Below are 24,074 nucleotides of genomic sequence, written 5' to 3'. Positions count from 1 at the left end.
AAGGAAAACACCCAATTCCAGCCTTCCAAGTGGAGAGCTTATACCCCTCACAAAAATTAAATAAAAATGGATCATGTGGCACCTGGGTGGCTCATTCAGTTACATGTCTGACTCTTGATCTGAGCTCAGGTCTTGATGTCAGGGTTATGAATTCAAGCTCTGTATTGGTCTCCATGCCAAGTGTGGAGCCTACTTAAAAAAAAAAAAATGGATCATAGACTAAATTTAAAATACAAAACTATAAAATTCCTGAAAGATAACAGGAGAAAATCTTAGGTTTGGTCATACCCAGCATGACAAAACCTTGGGTTTGGTCATAACTGTCTAAGATTTAACACCAAAAGCACAACACTTAGAAGAAAAAAATCATTAAGTTGGTCCTCATTAAAATTAAAAACTTCTGTTTTGTGAAAGACATTATTAAGAGAATGAAAAGACAAGCCACATTCTGGGAAAAAATGTTTGCAAGACACAAAGGAGCAGTATCCAAAACACACAAACACTTAAAACTCAACAACAAGAGGGGTGCCTGGATGGCTCAGTCAGTTAAGCGTCCGACTCGATTTTGGCCCAGGTCACAGTCTCAGGGTAGTGAGATGGAGCCCCACATTGGGCTCCATGCTGGGTATGAAGCCTGCTTAAGATTCTCTCTCTTCCTCTCCCTTTGCCCCTTCCTTACCTCTCTCTCAAAACAAAACAAACAACATAACAATAACCTAATTTAAAAGATTCAAAAGATTTGAACAGACACCTACCAAAGAAGATATAAGGATGGTAAACAAGCATATGAAAAGATGCTCAACATGATATGTCTTTAGGGAATTGTAAATTAAAACAACAATGATATATCACCACACGCCCACTAGAATGGCCAAAATCCAAAACACTGATAACACCAAATGCTAGCAAAGATGTGAAACAACAGAAACTCTCATTCATTGCTGATAGGAATGCAAAATGGTACAGTCACTTGGAAGACAGTTTGGCAGTTTCTTAAAAAAACATATACTCTTATCATACAATGCAGCAATCACACTCCTTGGTATTTACTCAAAAGGGTTGAAACTTACGTTCACACAAAAATCTGCACATAGATGCTTCTGGCAACTTCATTCATAATTGCAAATATGTGGAAGCAACCAAGATGTCTTTCAGTAGGTGAATGGATAATCTGCGGTACATCCAGGCAATGGAATATTCAGTGCTAAAAGGAAATAGCTCTGGACCCATGAAAAGACATGGAGGAAAGTTAAGTGCATACTACTTACTAAGTGATAGAAGACAATCTGAAAAGGCTACATACTGTGTGATTCTAACTAGATGACATTCTGGAAAGGGCAAAACTATGGAGACAGGAAAAAGATTGGTGGTTGCCAGGGGGAAGGGAGGGAGGAACAAATAGGTCAGCACCAGGGATTTTTGGGGACAGTGAAGCTATTCTGTAATATTATGAAATGTGTATGATCATACATTTATTAAAACCCATAGAATGTAGAACATAGAAAGTGAACCCTAATGTAAACAATGGATTTCAGTTAATAATAATGTATAAAGGCACCCGGGTGGCTCAGTCGGTTAAGCATCCAATTCTTGATTTCAGCTCAGGTCATAACCTCAGGGTCCTGGGATCAAGCCCTGCATCAGGCTCTGTGCTCAGTGGGGAGTCTGCTTGGGATTTTTCTCTCTCTCTCTCTCCCTCTGTCCCTCTCTCTCAAATAAATAAATAAATCTTTAAAAAATAACAAAATAATGTATCAATACTAGTTTATCAATTGTAGCAAATGTACCACACTATTACAAGATGTAAATAATGGGAAAACTATGTGTTGGGGGGAGAAAGAGTTTTTGGAAACTCTTTGTACTTTACAATAAATTTTTTGTCAGCCTAAAGGTGGTCTAAAAAATGAAGTCTATTGATTTTAAAAAATTAATAAATTGACTATATATATGCAGGTTCATTTATCTACATGTCTATCCTCACTGAAATACCACACTCTCTTGATTCCTTAGCTGTATGCTGAGCCTTGAAATCAGATAATGTTAAGTCAGAAACTGTAAATCTGAGATGTTAACTTACATTCAAAGCTTTATATTTATAGATAGATATAGTGTAGACAGATACATAGATAATGACAGAAGCACCAAGACTCTGAGTCAGAAATCACACCATTCTTTACTCACTATTTAATAGTGTCCATAGTATCACTGTCTCATAGATGACGTGATGACAGCCAAATGTGTCCTGCACTTACAATGAGATCATACCATAGGAAGGTACGAAAGAATTTCTGCACTTACATAGAAGCAGGAATATCTATCCCTCTTTTTCCCCTTAGAGGGAAAGAGAGAAAGAGAGAACTTATCTTTCCCCTATTTGAGGGAGGAAGGGAGGAGTCCCTACTCCAGAATATAGGCATCCAGATTCAGAGGGGATAAAGAGGTTCATGACCCTTTGAATGGGAGCAGAGGGCTCTACCATGAGGAGACAAAAGGGTCAGGTTCAACACCCACAACATGTGAGGAGCACATGTCTCCGGGGGACAAGAGTAGATATTCCCTGTCTTTATAGCACATCTATTTCTATTGTTCAGAAGGTCTGGACTATACAGGAACACTGGGAAATCCAGGAAGTATTGCCTTGGTACAAGTATAAGTTCTCTAACCTTGTTTTTCATTTTCAAACTTGTTTTGGCTGTTCTTATCCTTGGCATTTCCATAGGAATTTTTAAATCATCTTGTCAATTTCCTCAAAAAAGTATATTAGGATTCTAAATGGGATGGCACTTAATCTATAGATCTGTTTAGGGAGGATTAACATTTTAACAATATTGAGTTTCCCAATATATGAACATGACATATTTCTCCATTTATGTAGCTCTTAATTAATTTCCCTTTGCCATGTTTTGCAGCTTTCAATATATATTTCTTTAATACATTTCTTTAATTTTATTAAGTAGTTTCTGATGTTACTTTACAGCCTGAAAAATTTAGTGTTCTACTACTGGGTATTTACCCAAAAAATTCAAAAACACTAATTTTTTTTTTATTATGTTATATTAATCACCATACATTACATCATTAGTTTTTGCTGTAGTGTTCCATGATTCATTGTTTGCATATAACACCCAGTGCTCCAGGCAGAACGTGCCCTCCTTAATACCCATCACCAGGCTAACCCATCCCCCTCCCCCCCCTCCCCTCTAGAACCCTCTGTTTGTTTCTCAGAGTCCATAGTCTCTCATGGTTCGTCTCCCCCTCCGATTTCCCCCCTTCATTCTTCCCCTCCTGCTATCTTCTTTTTTTTTTTTTTAACATATAATGTATTATTTGTTTCAGAGGTACAAGTCTGTGATTCATCAGTCTTAGACAATTCACTGCTCTCACCTTAGCACATACCCTCCCCAATGTCTATCACCTAGCCACTCCATCCCTCCCACCCCCCACCACTCCAGCAACCCTCAGTTTGTTTCCTGAGATTAAGAATTCCTCATATTGGGCGCCTGGGTGGCTCAGTCGTGGGCGTCTGCCTTCGGCTCAGGTCATGATCCCGGGGTCCTGGGATCGAGTCCCACATCAGGCTCCTTGCTCCGTGGGAAGCCTGCTTCTCCCTCTCCCACTCCCCCAGCTTGTGTTCCCTCTCAGGCTGTGTCTCTCTCTGTCAAATAAATAAATAAATTATTTGGAAAAAAAAAAAAAAAGAATTCCTCATATTAGTGAGGTCATATGACACATGTCTTTCTCTGGTTGACTTATTTTGCTCAGCATAATACCCTCCAGTTCCATCCACGTTGTTGCAAATGGCAAGATTTCATTCCTTTTGATGGCTGCATAATATTCCATTCAAAAACCACTAATTTGAAGGGATACATACACTCCTGTGTTTATAGCAGCATTATGTACAATAGCCAAATTATAGAAGCAGCCCATGTGTCCATTGATAGATGAATGGATAAAGAAGATGTGAACAGGGGTGCCTGGGTGGCTCAGTCGTTAAGCATCTGTCTTTGGCTCAAGTCATGATCCCAGGGTCCTGGGATCGAGCCCCGCATCGGGCTCCCTACTTGGCAGGAAGCCTGCTTCTCCTTCTCCCACTCCCCCACTTGTGTTCCCTCTCTCACTGTGTCTCTCTCTGTCAAATAAATAAATAAAATCTTCAAAAAAAAAAAAAAGAAGATGTGAACAAAAATATATTGGGATATTATTCAGCCATAAATGGAATGAAATCGTGCCATTTGCAAAAACATGGATGGAGCTAGAGAGTACAATGCTAAGTGAAATTAGTCAATCAGAGAAAGACAAATACCATATGACTTCACTCATATGTGGAATTTAAGAAACAAAACAAACAAAGAAAAAATAAAGAGACAAACCTCTTGGTTTGCTGTCTTGACATTCGGGCATTGGTGGATTCTTAACTATAGAGAACAAACTGATGGTTACCAGAGGGGAAGTGGGAGGGGGGACGGGTGAAATAGATGATGGGGATTAAGGAGGCACTTGTGACGAGCAGCGGGTGTTGCATAGAAGTGTTGAATCACTATATTGTACTGAAACTAATATTACACTGTATGTTAATTAGACCGGAATTAAAATAAAAACTTAATTTAAAAAAGGGTTGGTGTTCTAATTATTCATTGCCAGTCAATAGTATTAACAATTGATTTTTGAAAAGTGACCTTGTATCTTGCAACCTTGATAAATTCACTTATTAATCTAGCTGACTTTTTATAGATTTCTTAGAGTTTTCCTCATTTTTAATCTCTATGCCTTTCATTTCTTTGTGTGTGTGTGTGTGTGTACCTTATTGCACTAGCTAGGATCTTCAGTACAAAGCAGAAGGGGTGAGAATGAACATCTTTGCCTTGTTCCTGATCTTAGGTAGAAATCATTAAGCTTTTCATAAGTTTTTCACTGTTGAGTGTAATATTAGCTATAGGTTTGCTGCAGATGCCCTTAATCAGGGTGAAGTACATTTCCTTCTATTCCTAATTTGCTGAGAGTTTTGATTTATTATTTTTTTTAAAATAATGAGTTGGTGGGGTGCCTGGGTGGCTCAGTCTTTAAGTGTCTGTCTTCAGCTCAGGTCATGATCCCAGGGTCCTTGGATCAAGCCCCACATCAGGCTCCCTGCTCAGCAGGAGGCCTGCTTCTCCCTCTCACACTCCCCCTGCTTGTGTTTCCTCTCTCGCTGTGTCTCTGTCAAATAAATAAATAAAATATTTAAAAGAAATAAAATAAAATAACGAGTTGGTGTTGAATTTAATCAAATGCTTTTTCTGCATCCATTGAAATGATTATATGATTTCATCCTCTATTCTATTAAAATGATGAATGATATTGAGTAATTTTTGGATATTAACCAAACATGAACTCAAACTCCAAACATAAGCCCCACTTGGACATGATGTATTATCCTTTTTACATATTGTTGAATTCAATTTGTGAATATTTTGTTAAGAAGATTTCTATCAATATTCATGAAGGATATTAGTCTGTAGTTTTCTTTTTTTATAATGTTTTTGTCAATTTCAGAATCCAAACTTCTGTGTATACCCCAGTATTAACCAGTAGTTACCATTTCCACTGCTCTTAATTTCATTTCTCTTCAGTCTAAAAAACTTCTTTAGCATTTCTTACTAGTGTAGACCTGATGGTGATGGATTTCCTTTGTTTTACTTTATCTGGAAAAGATTTTATTTCATCTGTGTTCTTAAAGGATATTTTCACTGAGTATAGAATTCTTGATTGACAGTTTTGTCTTTCAGCACTCTAAAGATGTTCTTCCATTTTCTCCTGGCCTCCATGGTTTCTAATAAGAAGTTAGTGGTAAATGCGATTATTATTCCTTGGTAAGTAATATGTTGTTTTTCTCTTGCTGCTTTCAAAATACCCTTTATTTTTGGTTTTCAACACATTGACTTGGATTTACCTCGGGGGCTTCTTTGTGTTTAATCTGTGTGGTGTTTGTTTATCATCTTGTATCTGCGAAGTTCTGTGTTTAATCAAATTTAGGAAAATTTGGGCCTTTGTTTCTTCAAATATTTTTTTCTTCCCATTATTTCTCTTTTCTCCTTCTGGTATTCCAATTACACAAACATTGGATCATTGTATATCATTTAACTGGTCCTTGAATTTCTGCTTAAATGTTTTAAAGTTTTGTTTTCTCTGTGTTCTTCATTTTGGATCATTTATATTGACCTATCTTGCATGTCATTTTGTCTTTTCTCTGGTATGTCTATTCGGCTAAGTCTCTTCTGTGAAATTTTTATTTGAGAAAGTGTATTTTTTTGTTCTGGAATTTCCATTTAGTTTTTTTTTTAATGTGTCTATATCTCTGGTGAGATTTCCTGTTTGCTGAGATTTTCATTTGTTCAAAGCATGTTTCTTTTACTTCATTGACAATTAATGATATTCATGTTAAAATCTCTGAGTTCCAATTTGGGTTCATGTTGGGATATGGCCTAACTGATTTTCTTTTCTTGAGTTCTATTTTCTTGATTCTTCATGTGACAGGTAATTTTAGATTGATCCTGGACATTATAAATGTTAAGTTGTAGAGATTCTGCATTCTGTTATTTTTCTCAGTGAGTACTTTTTTCCTATGTTTGCAGGAAAGTTCTGTGTGAAAACTCCACTTTTAGATGGTAGCTCTGGTCTCAGTTCAGATCTTATTTTTTTAGCTGAGCTATTTTAAGCCTGTTTCATACACACATGGTTGAGATGTGTGTCATAGATATGGGTACACAGAGTTTGAGCATCCCGTCTCTGAATTTCTCCCTTCTTCATTGTCCAAAGGAATCCCTCTCCCCTGCTGTGTTAGCCTTCCTGTTCCTTGGCCCCATATCTTCTTCTCTTTGTTTTATTCCCTCATTCCCTCCCACTATCCTCAGCATTCACTGTTTCCTGGCTTCATCTTTCTGGTTCACTGGTTTCATCTTTCTTGTTTCCCAGGCCAGAAAACCTGGGGGTTTTTCCACGTATGTCACCACTGGTGCTTATGCATGCTACATGGACTGCCCTTAGCCACAGGTGAAAAGCCACAGAGCTGGGAATTTTCTTGTGTGTGGCTCCCCATCTCACTTTTCCCCAGCAAACAGGTACTCCCTGCCAGAGTCTGTCAGATTCTCTTCACTCTCCAGTACTTTCAGTAGTTGCTTTTTGGATCATGTTCAGGTTTTATCATTGTTTTCTGCAGAGGGGAGGGGCTTGTCTGTGTTCTAGTCTATCATACCCAGAAACAGGATCTTTTTTTTTTTTTTTTTTTTAGGGTGAAGACCTTTCATTAGGATTTTGCTATATAAATAGCTATAGAAAGCTGGGAGGGCTGGAGGGAGTGGCTGCTGTCTCACTCTGCACAGGTCACTAATAATCTCACTGATGAGGGGACTTGAGGGGGAGCCTGAGCATGACCAGAGGGAGAATGCTAACTGTCATGAGGAGTCTGATATGAGGGGGAGAGAGAGAAAGAAGGAAGGAAGAAAGGAAAGAAAAAAGGAAGGAAGGAAGGAAGGAAGGAAGGAAAGCAGAATCTTGATTACAGTTTTGATATCAGAATGGACATGATTAGACTTTAACACCCAAAAGACAGACTTCCTGTCATTACCTGAAAGTGATTATGGGATCTGTGTGACATTGTTTCCATGGGTAGGGAAAAATACTTCAAATAGAGTGTGTTTGAAAAAAGGGCAGTGGTTTGATAAAAATGAAGTTTCTCTGTGCTAACTCATTCAATACACTGGTCCAAGTGGAGGAAAAAGATTTCATTATTTTTCCATTCCATACACATATATCACTTTCTACCCCCACTCCCATCTTATCAGTATGGTTATATCACAATTTTTGGTTAAAGTCATATTAATTATCCATATTTTTCATTACATGCAATATTATTGATAACAGAGCCATAGAGTATACTGTGAATACATTTCTTTCTTGTACTATTTTCCCCCTAGAGATAGTAATTGACTTGGATTTGTTTGTTTGCACATGTGAGTTTTTGTTTACTTTGCTTTGCAATTACCTATCACTAATTTACTTTCTGATTTTCTTGATGACACAATAAATCTCTCAATACATTCAGAGTCAGTAAGTGATTTGTTGATTTTTTTGTTTGTTTATTTCGCCCTTGAAGACATGTCTTCCAGAATTCTCCAACTTCAGCTCTCTCCTGTCCAACTGCTCTCTGTATGGTTGCCAACCTGTGACATCCTTCTTCATTGTCCAAATGAATCCCTCTCCCCTGCTGTGTTAGCCTTCCTGGTCCCTGGCCCCATATCTTCTTCTCTTTGTTTTATTCCCTCATTCAGAGGAAACATATTCTTGAGGATATTCCTGAGAAGTAGTGCATAAGAAGTACATTTTTTGAGATGTCACATGTCTAAAAATGCCTTTATTCTGCCTCACAAATGACTGACAGTTTGGTTGGGTAGATCCTTAACCACTGAGTCTATACTGCTTTTATTATGAAATGGTATTTATAATTAACAAACACAAACAAATTTATAAAGAAAGAAAGTTATAGAAATAAGAAAGTTCTAGCTGATTTCTCTATCCATTCAAGCAATGGTCTTAATGTTTTCTTTCATTGAGGCAGGGGTTTGGGGTCTGGAGTGGCCATGTTGTAATTACCTGAAAGCACTCCTTCCTTCAAGGAGTCACCTCTCTCTCACTGGTGGATCTGGTCAGTCACAAGGCTCTTCTCCATCTGACCACAGAGATGGGCATGGGGCTCAAGCAAGCCAGTCAAATTTCTGTTCTGCGATGAATAACAGATCTGAGAGGGAAAACAAACTTCCGTTAGCCTTTCCAGACATATTCTGGCCATGTGGTCACCTGTTCATTGTCCTGGGAGCCTCCCTTATCTTTCAGCTTCCCACTAGACTGAGCCAGTGGGGGCACTGCCAGCAGATCGGTGAGAGGGAGGGTAGAGGCCAGGCTGTATGGGTTCACTGGGCTTTCTACCAAATGCCACAGCTCCTGTCAGAAAGACTTCTCCATAGAACCCCCACTCCAGTTCCCGGTAACTGCTTCTTTCCCCTGCCCCTCAGGTGCAGGGATAACAACAGCTCCTGGTGGATTATGGCACCAAGTTCTACATTAGCTTTTGCTGGTTTCCTCAAAAGCTGCTCTCACCACGGCAAATCACCCTTACTAAATTGTCCTCATGTCATCTGATTTTGAGTGTGCTGTTTCCTGTTAGGACTCTGGTAGATACATTCTCTTTCCCCGAAAAGGAGGTAAGGCTGGGTTTGCTGGAAGTCACCAGACAGAGCCAAGAGATAGAAATGAACCTGATAAGATCCTTTGAGTATCAGGACTCAGCTTGGTTTGTAGCTAGCTGTATTCCAGTCTTCCCAGAAAACTAATGAATTCTCGTTTTGATTAATCTATTTGGCACAGGGTCCATAGAATGTAGGGGGGAGCCTGCTGACTGGCTGTGAAGCACAGGAGTATAGTATTCATCTTGACTCGGTATTGTGTGGCCAATGGCAAATTACTTCATTTCTTGATTTCTTTATCTTCATAACAGCTAAATGTTCACCTACTCCACTAGCCTATATTTAATTAAGGCTCAAAGCACAATATAAAGTCTTACTTCATGCCCAAGATATTGGCAATGCAGTTCAAAGTTAAAAAAAAATTATTAGGGGCGCCTGGGTGGCTCAGATGGTTAAGCGTCTGCCTTCGGCTCAGGTCATGATCTCAGGGTCCTGGGATCGAGTCCCACATCGGGTTCCCTGCTCAGTGCAGAGCCTGCTTCTCCCTCTCCCTCTGCCACTCCCTCTGCTTGTGCTCTTCTGTCTATCTCTGTCAAATAAATAAATAAAATCTTTAAAAAAAAATTATTAGAGGAAGTACCTACTTCTATTCTCTCAAGAAATCTAGAACATTATATAGAAATTTCATGCATGCATCTGTGTGCTGGTAATTCTGAGGCCTAGGAACAGAGGACTTATTGAAAAAAATGGAAAATGTTCTTATCTGGGTCTCTGGGAGACTCTGGGAAGCTGGGGAGATTTTCTTTATTATATACTCATAGCAGATATTGATTTGCTTACTAACTATCCATCTCCCTCTTCTTCCTTGCTAACAGAACTCTGATTTTGTTGGGAAACCAATACGCCTGGCCCCAGATTATGGGGCACCATAGATATAATCTAATCCTTACAATCAATGCTTCCTACTACTCTAGTCTCCCTTGAAGCTAGAGATGGCCATATGCCAAAATCTGGCCAACGGGACCTAAGTGAAAGTCTGTCAGCATTGCTTAGAGCAGGGTTTCTCAACCTTGGCACTTAGACATTTTTCACAGGATAATCCTATATTGTGGGAGTCTGTGTTGTAGAATGTTTTGCAGTTTCCTTACCTAATAGATGTCAAGAGCACCCCCTTAGTTGTGACAACTACTAACATCTCTGGACATTGTCAAATGTCTCCTAGGTAGTAACATCACCTCCAGTTGAGAACTGCTGTTTTAGAGAATCATATGTTGCTGGTAGGGAACTAATGTGCCCTCCTTCTCTCTCTGTCTTCCTGCCTTGACCAAGGGTGTGAGGATTGCAGTTGTAGGACCTATTCGGCAACCATGAGGAAAGGGCTAAAAGATTTTCCTGGAAATCACTGCTGCTTAATAGTGATAACTTATTATATGTTTACATTACTATGGTAAGATTTTCTGGACTTTTCACCAACTACATTCTTGACTGAGAAGTCCATATAGGGAAGTGGGGAGAGGCATGTCCCCTTCTTCAGCATGTGTACAGTACTGAAGGTTGCAGTACATAAGATCAAGATGTGAACTCAATTGTATTTCTATATACTAGCAATAAACAATTAGGAATTGAAATGAAAAAATAATCGCATTTATAATAGCATGAAAAATGGGTGCATTTCATACTTAAAAATAAATCTGACAAAATCTGGGGAAGCTGTGTACACTGAACACAAACCACTGCGGAGAGAAAAGCCTTCAAAAAACAGAGAGGGAACCCATGAGTTCAGACAACTCAGTATTGGTCAGATGTCAGTTCTCCTCAAATTGATCTACAGGTTCAATGTAATCCCAATATAAATTGCAATAACTGCAATAGGCTTTTTAAAAAATAAACTGACAGGCTGATTCTGAAATTGTACAAAAATGTAAAAGAGCCAGAATAAGCAAAATAATGTTGAAACAAAGAATAAGTTGAAGGACTTAACACTACCTCACTTCAGACTTACCATAAGGCATCAAGCCCATGTGGTGTTGGTATAAAGTCAGACATATAAATTCATGCAGTGGAGTATAGTCCAGAGACAAGGCCACTCATATCTGGTTAATTGATTTTTGACAACGGTGCCGATCTAAGTCAAAGTGGGATGGGTAGTCCCTTCAACCATGGTGCTGGAACAACTAGATATCCATATGGAAAAGAAAAAAAAGAACTTTCACTCTTATCTCACACCACACACAAAAATTAACTTGAAATTGATCACAAACCTCTATATAAAAGCTAAAACTAATACACTTTTAGAAGAAAACATAATGGAAAAATCTATGCTCAGCAGGTGAGGATTCCTTAAGTAGGAATAGTACAAACTACAAAAGAAGGGAATTGATAAACTTTATTTCATCAACATTAAAAAATGTCTTTCCTCAAAAATTTAATAAAAAATGAAATGGCGATCTATAGAGAGGAGAAAATATTTGCAATCCATGCATCCGACAAAGAACAAGTATCCAGAGGATGTAAAGGATTCTTACACCTCAATAATGAGAAGTGGGGGAAAGTCTTATTTTATTTTATTTTTTTAAATTAAATTAAATTTTTTATTAACATATAATGTATTATTTGTTTCAGGGGTACAGGTCTGTGATTCATCAGTCTTACACAATTCACAGCGCTCACCATAGCACATACCCTCCCCAATGCCCATCACCCAGCCACCCCATCCCTCCTACCCCCCACCACTCCAGCAACCCTCAGTTTGTTTCCTGAGATTAAGAGTCTCTTATGGTTTGGGGCGCCTGGGTGGCTCAGTCATTAAGCATCTGCCTTCGGCTCAGGTCATGATCCCAAGGTCCTGGGATTGAGCCCCACATCGGGCTCCCTGCTCAGCGGGAAGCCTGCTTCTCCCTCTCCCACTCGCCCTGCTCGTGTTCCCTCTCTCGCTGTGTCTCTCTCTGTCAAATAAATAAATAAAATCTTAAAAAAAAAAAAAAAAGAGTCTCTTATGGTTTGTCTACCTCTCTGGTTTCATCTTGTTTCATTTTTCCCTCCCTTCCCCTATGATCCTCTGTCTTGTTTCTCAAATTCCTCATATCAGTGAGATCATATGATACTTGTCTTTCTCTGATTGACTTATTTCGTTTAGCATAATACCCTTTAGTTCCATCCATGTCGTTGCAAATGGCAAGATTTCATCTTTTTGATGGCTGCATAATATTCCATTGTGTATATATATATATATATATATATATATATATATATATATATATATGCACATCTTCTTTATCCATTCATCTGTTGATGGACATCTAGGCTCTTTCCACAGTTTGGCTATTGTGGACATTGCTGCTCTAAACATTGGGGTGCACATACCCCTTCAGATCCCTACCTTTGTATCTTTGGGGTAAATACCCAGTAGTGCAATTGCTGAATCGTATGGTAGCTCTATTTTCAACTTTTTGAGGAAGCTCCATACTGTTCTCCAGAGTGGCTGCAACAGCTTGCATTCCCACCAACAGGGTAGAAGGGTTCCCGGAAAGTCTTATTTTAAAATGGTCAAAAGACTTGAACTGACACTTCACAAAAAAGACACAGGAATGGTCAATAATTACATGAAAAGATGCTCAATATCATTAGTCATCAGAGAAATGTAAATTAAACCACAGTGAAATACTCCCACGTGCCCACCAGAAGGGCTAGAATTAAGAGGACTGTGCAAATCAAATGTTGATGAGGATGCAGACACACAGGAGCTGTCTGTCATACACTGTTGGTGGAAATGTACGATATGCTATGATCCTTTTGGAAAAGAGTTCACAAATTCTTATGAAGTTAAGAATATACTTATATGGCCCACGAAGTCCTAGGCATTTACCCAAGAAAAACAAAAACTTATATTCACAGACTTTTACATGAATCGTCCCAGCAGCTTCATTCATAATAGCCAAAACCTAGAAGCGATTCCAGTATCTGTCAACTGGTGAATAGATACACAAATTGTGGTATATCCATACAATGCAACATTACTCAGCAATAGATATTAAAAACTACTTCTGGGGCGCCTGGGTGACTCAGTTGGTTAAGCGTCTGCCTTTGGCTCTGGTCATGATCCCAGGGGATCCTGGGATGTAGTCCCATATGGGGCTCCCTGCTCAGTGGGGAGCCTGCATCTCCCTCTGCCTGCCACTACCCCTGCTTGTGCTCTCTCTCTCTCTCAAATAAATAAATAAAATCTTTTTTAAAAATAATTTAAAAAAACTACTTACAACAACATGGATTAGTCTCAAAAACATGCTGAGCAAAAGCAACAAGATGCAAAGAGTTACGTATGATGACTACATTTATAAGAAATTCTGGGAGAGGCAAACTAATCTATGGTTGCTGTCTGTGTATATGTTGGGGGCGGTTCTGTGAAGCCATTTGAGGAAACTTTTTTGTAAAGGAAATATTCTATATCTTGATTGTGGTGGTGTAGAAATTTGTCAAAACTCATCTCTCTCCAGGGCACCTGGCTGGCTCAGTCAGTAGAGCATGTGACTCTTGATCTAGGGGTTGTAAGTTTGAGCACCACATTGGCTATAGAGATTACTTAAAAATAAAATTTTTTTAAAGATTTTATTTATTTGAGAGAGAGAGAGAGCATGAGTGGGGGAGGGGAAGAGGCAGAGGGAGAAGCAGACTCCCCACCAAGCAGGGAGCCCACTGGGGGACTCAATCCCAGGACTCCAGGATCGTGACCTGAGCCAAAGGCAGACACTTAACTGACTGAGTCACCTAGGCACCCTTAAAAATAAAATCTTAAAACAAAAACACCTCATCTATCTGCATACTTTAAATGGGCGCATTTCATTACAGTTGATTTAAGAAAGATGACCAGGTCAGGGGAAGCTATAGTCCTGAAAACAATGGGGGGAGGGAGAGGTTGTGGTCTTTTGGCTCTCTGATTAGATGAGTAAGTCTGTCTCATTAGGGGGAAACTGTAGAAGGTTAGCTCTGATTGCTGCTCTAAGGCACATTTTCTCAGTATCAGTAATAAAAGAGATATCTTCTAAAGCCCAATATAACTTACTGATTTAACCATTTGCTTATTTCTGCTCTCATGCCTCCCCACCCTCACCCATGCTAGATAGAAGTTTTCCTCTGCTCATGTTCATTGTAGTTATCAGCAAGATATATATACAGTAGGTATAGAGTATCAGTAAGATATAATAGATACCCATCTGCTATCTTCTGTGTCTTATTTCTCAATTGGTTCCAAACTCAGAAAGAGAAGATAGGGTTGTTTTTATTTGTCTCCTAAGACTCCAACAGCCTTCTTCCTCCTACTGAAAACAGTAATAACAATAGCACAATAATAAACCATAAATCAGTCAACATTTATGGGGTGTTTACTATGTGCCAGGATTACTATGTGTGAAAATGCTTATAAAATGTTATGTCTTTCATTCCTCATAATAACCCAATAAAATGGGTACCATTTTTATTTGCATTTTGGAGTCGATAAAGCCAAGGCATAGAGAAGTTAAGTAGCTCACCCATGGTCATACAGTTAGTAGGTGGTAAAACTGGGTTTTGAATCCAAGTAATCTGATCCTTGAATGCTGGCCTTATTCACACAACAGCCCGAGCAATTTTTTTAAAGGTAGATTGTATAAGGTCTGTTCTCTGCTGTAATTCCTTCAATGGATCATCATGATCCTTAGGGGAAAACAACAACAAATCTTGCTATTGTACAGATAGGGCTCTACATGACCTGGTCCCACTGGAGCCAGTTTCTTCTAACTTACTATTCCAGGGCCATACTCACTTTTGGGTTCTCAGGTATGTAAATGATGCCCTGCCCCTGGACTTTTGCACATGCCTTTGCATCATACAGAAGGCTCCCCTCTACAGCTGTCCCTCCAACCCACACCCTGGGTTTCTTCAGGCTTTGTTGAAATACCGCATTTTTAGAGAGGCTTCTGACCCCTTCTTCTCCAAATCCAACCATAACTCCCCATTATTCTCTCTCATTTTAACCTCTGTTGTATAGCCATAGCCCTGATCACAATCTGAAATTATTTTCCTATTTCGGTGTGTAACTGGTATGACCTGCTTCACCAGCTTGGGGTGAAAGTGAAGTCACCGCGCTTTATGCTTCATGTCAGCACTGGCTCTAGTCTCCACTTGCCAGACTTCCAGGAAGCTTACTCCCTTCCTGGGGTGGTGGGGAGGCTCTTCCCTCATCCAACTGTCCAATAACCTCAGGATTTACTCAACTTGAAGAGGCCAGTCCTGATCCCAAATACCTTGACAGGAATAATCCGGAGCTTCTGAATGCTTTCAGAGTTGGCTCTGTTGTTGTTAAACTATGACTGCTTCCTGTTGTTAAAAACCAAGCCCGTACCCTGTGGTGGGTCAGCGAGCACTGCCCCCAGCTCACTTTGTCGGTCCAGACCTTGCTTGGGTTCAGTGTGTCAGGATGGGCGGGCCCCGCCTGGCTCCTCGGCTTAGCCCCAGGCTGGGCCAAGATTAGCTCCCAGACCCCAAGTGCCTACACCCACCCTGTGACCACACCAGTCCCAGCACCACACCCTGTTCACCAGCCAGCACTACCCTTTTGTGGTGTTTAATGACAGGGTTCTGCTGAGATCCATTAGGACCCCTCCCTCCCACTTCAGTGTAGACAGCTTACATTCCAGAGTGCCCTGTGAGATCCCCCTGAAGCTACCCTCTGGGAACACTGCCTGGGAGGACATGCACCCTCCGCTCCTCAGCCCTCACTCCCGTCCCCTCTCCCCTGGCCCTGCCTGCTCAGCAAACCACTTACCCATGAATCCTCAGCGTCTGCCCCTGGAGGGGGACCCAAGACACCCCTCACAGCCTCATATTGATATTCTCTCTACCTGCAGCTCTCTTGAAGGCATCTTGATGGGACAGTTTCTGAAACACAGCACCCATGTCCACAGCCTCCTTCCCTTTCATCGCAGGAAGTTCTGGGTCCCCCATTTGAGTTAGCCCACCTCCCGAGCTGGCCCAGAGGAATTAGGAAAAGCAGCTTCTGTCTGGCACATGCACACAAATGCTTCTTTATTTCCTTGCCCTCAAGCCACGAGGCCACTTGCCCTCCATTACCAAGAAGGGCCACTCGAGTGATTCTTTCTGACGCAAAGACAATTTTCTCCCGAATAACTGGAATTTTCCTAGATAGAAACTGTGGGACACTTATAAATAGAAGTTCATTTCAGATTTGAAAAAAGTAAAATTCCATTCCAAGTGTTGCCTAGCTGCATCTGTCTCCCTGTTTCCGCCTCGGGTCCTCTGTTTTTTCTGTAAACCCAGGGATTTGCACCACTCCTGGCTTATGGTGGGCATTCAATCCACGTTTGTTGAATGAATGAATGAATGAATCACCAACTCCCAAATAAAACTGTGTCTATCCGTAAACTAGGACAAGTTTGAGAACCAAAGGATTAACAGGAAATTATCCAATAATCATATTAAAGGCTGACTATATATGTATTTATATACATGTAATTTTATGCATTTCTTCTTTTTAATTTAAAGAAGAGCCCTTCTTTTTATTTTGAAACTTTCAAAAAGATTTCAGACATTCAAAGTGGTATAAAAAATAATATAATAAACACCAGGAAATGCACCACAAAGTTTAAGAAAGAAACCCAAACTGGAGTAACACAGCTACCTGTGTACCCCTTCCCCTTTCCTCCCCACCGGAGGTAACCTTTGTTCTAAATGTAAGGAAACTTCCACAGTCCTTGAAGCGATAGCACAACACACCGCAGGATCTTGCCCCTCCCCCTCCATCACAGGTGATTAAACAAAGGTGAGACCCTGATGCACCTGGGCCAATCAGCTGCTGCTCCTCAGGAATGTGCGACTGAGGGCCTGAGTTAGTTTGCTGTGATGAGCAAAACTGACAGGTTGTGCTAATTTAGGGCTTAGACTTTTATTGGGTGTGGCCATGATGAGCCAGAACAACAAGAAGGGATGAAAGAGGCACCTGAGAAACTTGCACCTGAGAAAGAGGGGGGAAGGACGAGAGGAGGGAGGGACAAGGGAAGGGGGAGGGGGAAGGCAGAGGGGAAGTGACTTTGACCTTATTTCCAAATAGTTTTCCCCTTCTCTATCCCACACCTCTAAGGTTTCCCTACTTTTCCGACTTTTAATTTGTGGGAGTCCTTTACAATCTTCCCGTGATCTCCATTTTACCTCGATGGGTTCTATTACTTTAAACTAAAAAATTCTTGGGGCGCCTGGGTGGCTCAGTCGTTAAGCATCTGCCTTCGGCTCAGGTCATGATCCCAGGGTCCTGGGATCAGAGCCCCACGTCGGGCTCCCTGCTCTGCAGGAAGCCTGCTTCTCCCTTTCCCACTCCCCCTGCTTGTGTTCCCTCTCTCGCTGTGTCTCTCTCTGTCAAATAAATAAAATCTTAAAAAAAAAAAAGAAATTAAACTAAATAATTCTTAAAATAAGCTCTCCCCACAAAAAAAGAAATGTTGGGCGCCTGGGTGGCTCAGTTGGTTAAGCGACTGCCTTCGGCTCAGGTCATGGTCCTGGAGTCCCAGGATCGAGTCCCACATCGGGCTCCCTGCTCGGCGGGGAGTCTGCTTCTCCCTCTGATCCTCTTCCCTCTCGTGCTCTCTGTCTCTCATTCTCTCTCTCTCAAATAAATAAATAAAATCTTTAAAAAAAAAAAAAAGAAATGTTATTCCCTAATTACAAGTGGCCAAAATTCCTAGAATCCTAGAATTGATTCATTTGACAGATATTTATTGAGCACCTACCAAGTACCAGGCTTTGGGACAAATCTTTGGTTCAGCTTTCCAGACAAGGTGACCAACCAGCTCAGGTTTGGGGGACTTTCCCAGTTCCCCGCATCCTGAGACCCACCTCAGTGTAGGCAAATGGGGCCCTGGGTTACCCTGTTTCCATCCAAAGTAGAAACCCTCCTCTTTAAAAAAAAAAAAAAAAAAAAAAAAAGATTTTACTTATTTATTTGACAGAGAGAGACAGCAGGAGAGGGAACACAAGCAGGGGGAGTGCGAGAGGGAGAAGCAGGCTTCCCACAGAACAGGGAGCCCAACATGGGGCTCGATCCCAGGACCCTGGGATCAGGGCCTGAGCCTAAGGCAGACGCTTAACGACTGAGCCACCCAGGCGCCCCAAGTAGAAACCCTCCTACAATACCCCTTGTTGTCTTCTAGCAGCTGATATTGTACAAACATTTGGCTAGACTAACAGAAAATTCTTTTTTTTTAACTTTTTTTTTTTTAAGATTTTATTTATTTGCGAGTGAGAGAATGAGAGACAGAGAGCATGAGAGGGAGGAAGGTCAGAGGGAGAGGCAGACTCCCTGCTGAGCAGGGAGCCCGATGCGGGACTCGATCCCAGGACTCCAGGATCATGACCTGAGCCGAAGGCAGTCGCTTAACCAACTGAGCCACCCAGGCGCCCATCTTCATATAGTTTCTACTGCCATATTCTGCTTCTGGTTCTTCTCACAAAACATATGTTCGTCCATTGTTAAAGTGTATTCCTTTCTGACCAGGCATGTGCTATAATTTAAACCTGGATTGGTTATCCATTGCCTACCCTAGAGCAGGCACAAATTGGAGTCCTTCCCAGCTCCAACAATCCCCCCCCAAGGTTGTGCTTACACCATTCTCTTCCTTGGGAGGAACTTCTGGGAACCCCTTTCTCGGGCCAAGTGATCCCAAGGGGCTACCAATACACATGACCCCAAGTCCTTCATCCATTCACGAAACACATCCATGGAACCTCTGGCACCTGTAGACAAGTAGGGGAGATGGATCCTGAGTTCCGGTAAATACACAACGTTGTGAGTGCTCAGTTCTATGAGAGATGGGTCCAATGCTAGGGGGCATGAGAGGGAAGAGGGATGACATGCAGCTGTAAGAATCAGTAGTTACTTTAGATCAAAGAGCTGTCTGAAACAGCAACTGCTAAACTGCAGCTTCCCCAAGCACATTGGCATCATTAATGTGTTAAGGGCCATTATCATACTAATCCGCATATTCATCAGCTTTCTAACCAGGACCCAGGTCCCTGGGGAAATGGGATGGAAGCCTGCTCCTCCTCCCATCTTCCTCATCTCAATTTATGGCATCTCCATCCTTTGTGGGTCTCATCCATGGCTGTACATTGGAATCCCCCAGAGAGCTTTAAATATTGATGCCTGAGGGAACCTGGGTGGCTCAGTCGGTTGAGCAGCCAGCTCTTGATTTCGACTCAGGTCATGATCTTGGGGTCCTGGGATGGAGCCAGGTGTCTGCTTCCTAGCTCAGCAGGGAGTCTGCTCAAGCATTCTCTCTCTCTCCCTCTGCCCCTCCGTCCGCTCATGCTCTCTCTCTGAAATAAATACATCTTAAAAAGAAATTTGGATGCCTGGTCTCACAGAGTTTCTAGTTAGTTGGTGTGTGGTGTGGTGTAGACATCAGATTTCTGAATCTCTCCCAGGTGATCCAATGTGCAGCTAAGGTTGAGCTGGACGCTGAGGCCAAGACCTCCTTGACCTCTCCTCTTTTCATACTCACATCCAACCCGGCAGAAGTGCTGTTGGCTCTACTTTCCAAGGAAACACCTCTCCCACCAGTTCTCACTTCCCGACTGCCCACCAGCTCCTAGGCCTGAGATTGTCAGTGGCCCCCGAACTACTGGCAGTTGCCCACCTGCAATTGGCTTTCAGCCTGACCATCAGAGAGGTTTTTAAGCCCAGGATAAGTGACAGCCCCCTTTGTTCAAAATTCCTCTGTACCTCTTAGGGTGGGGGGAGTCTTTATCTAGCTGATAGGGCCATAGATGGTCAGATTCCTGGTTATCTCTTTGACCTCCTCTCCCGCCATTCTCTCCCATCCCCCTCCTGGGCTTTCAACCCCATGGCCACCCCTGATGTTTCCAGAACACCCTCAAAGTTTTTGCACCTAGAGACCTTTGCCTGAACTGCCTTCTTCAGGTGGTTGCTTGCCCTCCTCCCTAATTTAGCTGGGTCTCTGCTGGAATATCACCCTCACTGAGGCCTTCTCAGAGCCACGCCGTCTAACATCACCCCCCACCCCCCCCCATCATTCTCTATGTCCTTATTTTCCTTTGGTTTTCTTCTTAGCATTTATCACCTATTACATATTTTTGTTCGTTTAATCTCTTCCCCACCCCCATTAAAATGGGAGCTCCAGGGAGCACATTCTGCTCTCTGTTCTGCTGTATCTATAGCACCTAGAACAATAGAAGTTGCTCAATAAATGCTATTAGAAAGAATGAAGGAAGACAGGTCCATTTTATTTTATTTTATTTTTATTATTTTTATTTTTTTATTTATTTTTGAGAGAGAGAGAATGACAGAGAGAGAGAGAAGGAGAAGGGTGAGGGTCAGAGGGAGAAGCAGACTCCCTGCCGAGCAGGGAGCCCGATGCGGGACTCGATCCCGGGACTCCAGGATCATGACCTGAGCTGAAGGCAGTTGCTTAACTAACTGAGCCACCCAGGCGCCCCGACAGGTCCATTTTAACAGGAGAGAAAAGGTCTGGTGTTGCCAAAGTAGAGCAAGTCGATGCGGTGTCCCTTACTTCTGCCCCTTACTGGCTGAGTGACCCTGAACGAGTTACTTCACCTCTCTGAACCTCAGTGTCCTCATCTGTCCATGGTGATACCGACAGTACCTGTGGGCCTCAAAAAGTTGTTGGGTTACATGGAGTCCTATACGAATAGCAGAGCAAAGTGCCTACAAGTGGGAGAACATGCCCCCCAAATTGTAGCTATAATGATTGTGTATAATATTAGCAGGGCAGGAGCCAAAGCCCAGAGCCCTGGATGCTCTGGGGAAAGATGATCTTCCCGTGGGAAGGGAGGGAGGGCATCTTGGGCAAAGCACAGAGTTGGGGGGCAGGGGGTCCAGGATGGTGGCACAGGTTGGTGGTTGGTGACACAAGTCAAGTCTGCTCTGAAAACCAGTTTTTTATACCTCTAGACCTCACAGGGTTTCTTTGAGGATCAAAAGAAATATTGTATACCATTCTTCGGTTGAAACATATACATTTGAAAAGAACCGCATAGAGAAATACTGTGTACACTTCTTTTCAAACCATAAATTGCTACATAAAGGCCCTGATTATGATCTCCCAACTTTGTCCAAGTCTGTCTATATAAACACATGCTTGTCTTGTCTTTCTCATCTGAGGCTGTCCTATCCTCCAGGGACTGGCATTCTTAGGGACTGGCCAAGTGAGAACATGGCTGGTTAGCTGCACCCATCTCTGCTCAAAGGCTCCGTTTCTCCCCAGATTTATTTTGTATTTTAGTCTATTTTAATATGGGCTCTTAGCAGAACACATGTACTTTTTTATTATTCTACTTTATCATATGATTTCTTTAGGAAGCATTATTTGATTTTGAAAAATACCTAGTCTTCCTAATGTACACATTATCCTCATCTTTGTTGATATAATCCCTTTGTTGTGTTCAAAAAATATATACATATATATTACATATAATATTACATCTACTTTGTGAAGTATATTATTTATACTCACTTTTACTCCTATAATCCTTCCCTTATTCTAATCTCTACAGCTTGATCATGTTTAAGTCTTAGGAATACTTTTCCTTTATTTGCCATTATTCGTGTATTCATTCAATCATTTATTCACTCAACAAACATGTATGGAGTGTCCATTATGTGCCACTGTTACATTGGGGGTAATGCAGCAAAACAAACAGACTTAAAACTAAGAACTATGGGGGGGGAAATAAAACAGGGAGGAGGATAAGGTATTTGATTGTAGGGGGTTTCAACATTACCTAGGGAGGGCTGACTGAGAGGGTGACATTTTTGTTAGACTTGAGGGTTTTAGGGGACAGTTCTAGTATCTTGCAGAGTAACACTTCAGGAAGAGGGAATGATGAGTGCAAAGGCCCTGGGGAATGAGTCAAGTCAGAGAAGGAGCAAAGAAGCAGAATGAGGAGGGGGAGTGGTGAGAGAAGGGGTCATGCCAAGTACGATCTCACAATAGGTAAAACGTGCAGGTTGCTTAGACCAGGGCGGTAGCTGCAGAAATGGGTGGTGGTTGAATTCTGGATATATGTGAAGACTAGCCCCTTACTACTGTTCTAGGAATTGCTAGTGAGGTTACTAGCTGGCAATGTGACTTCATTGGTATGACATCAATTAACTTCAATAATTTTGTTTCATTTAAAGGACCCAGGATGCTAGTATCCCCTATGGACCCTTTCTTCTAACATTTCATCGTAGATTCCACCCCTCTGGGTCAGCGAAGTCACCTTCTCCTACATGCATCCTGTTGGCTCTCCTCCTTGAGTCCATAGACCCAATTCCCCTGCAATGCCTTTCCTTTCTTGAAGGTGCAGGCAGGACTCCTGCTTCCCAAAGGATGTGCTTTCCAGCGTCCCACAGCCTCTGGCTCCCTCGCTTTTTTGATTTTATTAACATCACACATGCATTTGCTTTGATGTGAAAAGGAAACAAAAATATTCTCCACTTTCTCTCTGAAAGTTCTACTTGTTAAAGTTGGTCAGATTCGAGAGTGGCATTTTATAGAGTCATTGGCCTAAATAGGCAACCTAAATTATGCCATCTGCCACACGAGTGGAGTTTATGTAACACCGCGGTCGGGGGGGGAGGGCTGGAAGCTGTTTAATATTATCCATCAATACCGCTGCCTTCCCGGGACCCCCTCCCTCAGGACGCCACCCGCCATGATCTTCTCGGGAGTTTTCAATATCCTTTGTGACTGGTCTAGCACTACTCCCACACGAATAGATTTGCTGTTTTCTTTTACAGTTCTTCAGAATAGAAGTGCTTTCCCCCCCCAACAATGAACACACAACCTCATCTTGGGGCTCTTTCCTGTATTGCATACATTGTATGTTGTTGTGCTTCATGGTCTTATTATTTTAAGCACCTAAAAACAGAATAAAGAGATCTAACTATTGTAAGTACACGGCCATACAACCATCCACGACCCTGAATGTGGGTAACGGTAATTCTACCAAGTATGAAATTGATCACGTCACTAAATCTTGTCAACTTTCTGCTACTCCTTACATTTCACCTCAGCATGTTCCTTGAATAGAATCAGGACAGTCTGAAAATCCGGATCAAACAACATTCATTTCCTGACTCAAACCCAACTAAGCCCACTCTCCCTCTTCCCCAGAGAATAGAAGATGATATGGTCAAACTGCCCTAAAACTTACATGGTTTTAAAAGGTTTGGGACAGGAAAAAACAACAATCCTTTTTTCTTTTCAGTTTTGCTTTGCCCCCTTCATATTCTTTTATCCTTGTTTTTGCTTATGGCAAACAAGCAACATGAGAAAAGACAGTCACCCACAACCGCCCACCCCCGCCCCTGCCCACTATGAGGTGGGGTCTGGGAGGGGGACACTGAGTACTCCTCTCCAATCCCACTTCATTGCTTGATAATTTTTGAACTTGGCCAAATACAAAAAGTCTCTGAAGCCCAATTTCTTTTTTCATAATATAACTTTGTTCCTCCCTCTCACTGGGCTACCGTATACCCAGGGAGACCAGTGCCCCCAGCAGAGAGAAGGCTGTCCTTCGAGAGTCTGTCCCGATGACCACGTCTCTGCTTACATTATACCTGCCGCTAGAGTATCTTCTTATCTTGCTTTCAGTCTCCAAATACCTTGTCATGCTTCAAGAAATAGTATCACCTCCTTGTGAAGGATCTGTGCAAACTACAAAGAGAAATTGGAGTGTCAGGGATAATTAACACCATATTGGGTTTTTTTTTTTTCTTTGCTCTTTCTTGAGTTACATTAATTTTTCACCATTATCATCTCCCATTTTCCAAAACTTATAAAAGTGTTC

Source organism: Mirounga leonina, unplaced genomic scaffold, assembly GCF_011800145.1.
Source record: "Mirounga leonina isolate KUSES-001 unplaced genomic scaffold, KU_Mleo_1.0 Mir_260, whole genome shotgun sequence".
NCBI lineage: Eukaryota > Metazoa > Chordata > Mammalia > Carnivora > Phocidae > Mirounga > Mirounga leonina.
Note: the sequence above shows the minus strand (reverse complement) of the source record.